This window comes from Natrix helvetica (genome assembly GCF_964273705.1).
Source record: "Natrix helvetica genome assembly, chromosome: 6".
Taxonomy (NCBI): Eukaryota; Metazoa; Chordata; class Lepidosauria; order Squamata; family Natricidae; genus Natrix; species Natrix helvetica.
The window spans coordinates 22,654,074-22,659,354 of NC_138553.1; the positions used below are offsets into that span (position 1 = coordinate 22,654,074).

Sequence of the window (5,281 nt, forward strand, 5' to 3'; positions counted from 1 at the left end):
TTAGATCTGGTTGATTTTCTTTATGCACCTCTTGATAGTTACTAGAGTTTTTACAATTTTGTAACATGGGGGATTTCCACAAAGAAGCTGTTTTTTCTTCTAATTATAGTACCCCAAAATATTTCCCTTATTTACTATCTCGCCCACATAGTTCAACATAGAAATTCAGCTATGAAAACAATTAGAAAATGTCAGTTCAAGCATTTTCTAAATATTAACTAGAGGGGAGAAGAATGACGAATGGGGGCAGCTGAAGCTGTAGAGTGGAAACGAAATAAGAGATAAAATGTATTTTGTGGGAAATTAAGTATGGGAATTAAAATTACGATGAGAAATTGATATTAATTGAGAGTTCTTTCATTAAAGTGTGACCTGTTTTTAAAGTTCACACTGAAATTTCATCTTTTGCCCTAGGGGCCACTTGATCCAGTCTTAAAGATTACTGTAATATAAACATTATGAAGAGAAACAAAGATATTGAGGGAATAGGTATCAGTAATAAGGAAAGATAAAAAGCAGGAAACAAATGCAAGGTAAGAGGAAAGGGGGGTAAAGCAGTGACATAACTTTTTTTGGTGCAGTAAAATACAAAAAAATGGGGATGCGGTGGCTCAGTGGCTAAGACACTGAGCTTGTCGATCAGTGAGGTCAGTAGCTTGGTGGTTCAAATCCCTAGTTTCGTGTAATGGAGAGAGCGCCCGTTACTTGTCCCAGCTTCTGCCAACCTAGCAGTTTGAAAGCATGTAAAAATGCAAATATTCTCTCTCTTATCTATAAACAAGGGGACACAGTGGCTCTGTGGCTAAGATGCTGAGCTTGTCGATCAGAAAGGTCGGCAGTTCAGCAGTTCGAATCCCTAGTGCCACCTAACAGAGTGAATTCCCATTACTTGTCCCAGCTTCTGCCAACCTAGCAGTTTGAAAGCATGCATGTAGAAAAATTGGAGCCACCTTTGGTGGGAAGGTAACAGCGTTCTGTGCACCTTCGGCATTTAGTCATGCCGGCCACATGATCACGGAGACGTCTTTGGATAGCGCTGGCTCTTTGGCTTTGAAACGGAGATGAGCACCGCTCCCTAGAATCGGGAACAACTAGTACATATATACTAGGGAAACAACTAGTACATATATACTAGGGAAACCTTTACTTTAAAATACAAAATACGGTTACATCCTCAGCTTTTTGCTTTGTAATACCAGCCATTTCTGTCACAACCAATGATGATCTAATTGTCAAAACCTAAAATCAAAATTTTGTTTTTGTCTGTTTAAAGCAGGGTGTCAAACTCCTAGCCATGGGCTGGATGTGTCATGTGCTGGCCACGCCCGGTTTAGTGAAGGGTGGGAAAGTCCCAATACGTCACATGCAACAGCTGTGATGACGTGAGTTTGGCACCCTGGTTTAAAGCATGAAGTCCAGAAGCAGATTTCAAAGGGAAACAGAACTGGATAAATTCTTTTCTTTGATTAAAAAAGTTAGTTTTGCAATTCTGTCAGCAACATCTTTTTTTTTAATCCATTCTTGCATTGTGGAATTGATGTATCTTTCCATTTGTCCACATATAGGATTCTCACCACAGTCACTATATATAATAACAAAGTTCCACGTTTTTTCAATTTTTTTAAACCAATATTCCTAACAGAAAAACTTTCAGTATCAGTTTTATATTTGTTTTATGAATCTTCTGAATTAAAGGAGAATTCTGGCTTCAATAGTTCTTCACTTTATCAGAGAGTACATCGGAGTCTAACAAGAAATGTTATATACGAGTTATACCAGTTAAAAGACTACATAATCAAAACATACAACATATATCTGCTATGACAAATATGCTGACAGATTAGTTAGATGCGTATAATCAGAGCAACAAAAGCACAAGGAAGAGACACATATGTTATATCACAATCATGGGGGAAATTAAATGTTGCTCACATTTAGGAGATGGGAGGCTGTGTAAATGTCATAAATAAACAAACAAGCTTTCGCAACTCTGGCCATTTTGGGTATAGTTCTGCATCCCGTATGTATGTGTGTATGCATGTATGTATGTATGTATGTATGTATGTATGTATGCATTTATCTATAGGGCTTATCAATAAAGGTAAAATAGTTGTTATGAAACTGACTCCGCATACCCACCCTTCTCCTAGGAAAATGAAATATTTTAGGAAATATTAAAAGGGCAGAATATTTTCTCCTAAAAGGGAGGCAGAAACTCACCCCCTCCCACCTTTAGGAATGCCCAAAGCCCTACAAAGTTACCCCTGCATGGCCCCATGGGAGTCTGACAACCAATCAGAATACAAGGTCAAACTCAAAAACTTCCTAAAATATTTCATTCATCTAAGAGGGGCGGGTACTAACTTTCTAACAAGACGATGTCATTTTTGTGATAGAGGGGATGTCACTGCCCCAGACTGGGTGCAGAATCTGGACTCGTGACTCCTACTTGAAAAGCAGATGGCAGCCATGGTTAGGAGGTCCTCATGTTACATGTCAATTGTGCCTGTTGCTGGATTGGAGAGCTCTGTTCACAGTTATCATATTTAGTTACCCTCCTGATGGATTGTTGTAATGCACTCTACGTTGGGCCACTCTTGAGAGTATTCAGTAGATTCAGCTGATGCCAAATGCAGGGGCACATGGAGTCCTGTGTGTTTCAGCATGTTATACCTCTGTTGCACTGGTTCTAGATCCAATTCAAGGAATTAGTTTTGACTTTTAAAACCCTTCATGGAATGGGACTGAGCTATCTGAGGGACCACCTCTCCCCAATTACATCTGCCCATCCCATCAGATCCAGCAGAAGAGGCGTGCTGTGGGTCCCATGGGAGGACTGTTAGGGAATCACACTTGGTAGGCCTCAGGAAATGGGTCTTTTGTTGTTGTTATTGTTGTTGTTGTGGCTTCTGCCTCATAGTATGTTCTCTACCTCCGGAAGTGAGGTCAGTTCCATCCCTACTTACATTCCAGAAATCCCCTGGGGAGGTCTCAGAGGGCTGGTGAAATCTAGAAGTGGCTCCCTTGCAGTGGTGGGTTCCTGCTGGATCGCACCGGATCGCGCGCACTCCCTTTCAGCGCTCCACCTGGCTTGCGCGCTCCCTTTCAGCGCTCCACCTGGCTTGCGCGCTCCCTTTCAGCGCTCCACCTGGCTCTCGCGCTCCCTTCCGGCGCTGAAACCGGAAGTACAGTCTTGCCCCGCCCCTGGCGAAGCAACGACGCCTGCCTGCGCTCCACCAGCTCGGCTGGGAACGGAGATGTTTCCTCAGCGGAGCGGAGCGCCTGAAAAGACTGAAAAGCCAGGTGGAGCGCTGAAAGGGAGCGCGCGCGATCCGGTGCGATCCAGCAGGAACCCACCACTGCTCCCTTGCTAATTTAAATGTTGTATGATTTTTAAAAACTTTACAATTATAATAAGGATTGGTGTTCTTTTGGCTGTAGTTTTCAGGTTGAGTCTCACCAGCTCAAGATTCAGCCTTCCATCCTTCCAAGGTCAGTAAAATAAAGGTCCAGCTTTTGGGGGTTAATATGCCAACTCTGTAACCTTTTTAGGGTGGTACCGTGAAGGAGTATATAAGTCTAAGTGCTATTGCTGTTGCTATTTTGACATGTCTAAGGTGACCAGACATCCCGCTTTTGGTGGGACAGTCCCGATTTTTAGCAATTTGTCCTGCATCCCGCGGCGTTTTAAAAAAGTCCCGATTTTTGCCTTGCAGCTGCAGAAAAGCCAACCTGGGCAGCACCACCAAGAGGCCGGGGGGCTCCAGGCAGACCAGGGCATTGTGCTACAGATGCAGCCACCGCAGCAAGCCCAGCCCCACGAAGAGCCCCCGGGGCAACTCGGCCAGCCGGTTCCCATCCAGGAAGAGCTCCTGCAGCGCCTCCAGGGGCCAGAAGAGCCGCAGCAGGAGGCGCGGCAGGCGGTTGTCACTCAGGCGGAGCTCACGCAGGCGCAGCAGTGGCTGGAAGGTCTCGGCGGGCAGCTCGGCCAGCCGGTTCTGGGCCAGTGAGAGTGACTGCAGGCCAGGCAGCAGCTGGAAGAGCCCTGCAGGCAGCGCCGCCAGCTGGTTGCCCTGCAGCTGCAGCGCCTGGAGCGCCGGGGTGCCATCAAAGAGCCCCTCTTCCAGGCTTCCAGACGGCTGAAGCGGACGGCCAGCTTGTTCAGGTGGCCCAAGCCCAGCAGGGCCCCACGTTCAGGAGGCCGGCCAGCTGGGCCAGGGCCATGTCCAGCTCGCACAGCCGCAGCAGCCCCACCAAGGCGCAGCCCGGGAGTGTCCAGAGCAGGCAGTCCAGGAAGGAGGGCTGGCACAGGGCGCTGCCATTGCTGTGCGGAACAAAAGCGCAGCAGGGCAGGGAGCTCAGCGAGGCACCCACGAAGAGCAGCCGGGGGGCAGCTCCTCCGGGACGCCTGAAACGTTTCGGCCCAAGCAGAAGACAGTAGCGCTGCTGAAGCACTGACATGGGGACAGGCGGGCGCAGGCGGCACTTGCCGGTGAGGCCAGCACCGAGAAGGCCCTCAGCAGCAGCAGCAGGAGGAGGCCAGGTCGGGAGGGCATCAGGTGTGATGCGGCGGTGTGGCAGAAGCGCCGCCGTCAGACAGGTGGGAGTGGGCGAGGGCTCTGGAAGAAGCCCCTGCCCTCACTCTTCCCCAGCCTTGGCGGCCTTGAGATAGGCCACCTGGCTCCCAAGGACCCAGGCGGAGAAAGAAGCCCTCCCTTAGCTGCCCAGGGGCAGGGAGTAAGGAGACACAGGGGCAGAGAAGGGCAATGGGCAGAGAGATCGCCTCCAGGCGTGGCACAGGGCCCCCCCCCCCCGATGGACTCCATCTATCACTCGCCCACGGGACTCTCGGGGGCTTTGCAGGAATCCCAAAGTCACCCAAACACCCACAGCCCACCTGGGCTCGGGGGAAGGAGCTGCTTTTAACACGCGGGGCTAGGCTGGGGAAGGCAATGCAGAAAATGGGGTGTGTGAGATGAAGTGAGAAGAGCAGACCAAATTTTTAATCAACACACACACACACACACACACACACACACACACACGGTCAATGGTGTCTTTACCAATGTTAAAATCTGGTCACCTTAGACATGTCTGATATCTTAGTTGTATGCAGCCCAGCCATTTCTTGTGAAATCTACAGCTAAATCATTTTGATAGATAGATACCGTAGATAAATACTATAGGTAGGTAGGTAGACAGACAGACATATAGATAGACAAAGAGAGAGAGAGAGAGAGAGAGAGAGAGAGAGAGAGAGAGAGAGAGAGAGAGAGAGAGA

General features: G+C 48.2%; 1 pseudogene across 1 annotated transcript; it reads right to left on the reverse strand.

Moving 5' to 3' along the window:
* Nucleotides 1–3,548: 3,548 nt before the first annotated feature.
* LOC309394983 lies at nt 3,549–4,556 on the reverse strand (annotated as a pseudogene). Its single transcript has one exon. The product of its transcript is annotated as an uncharacterized misc_RNA (transcript).
* Between the last annotated feature and the right edge of the window lie 725 nt (nt 4,557–5,281).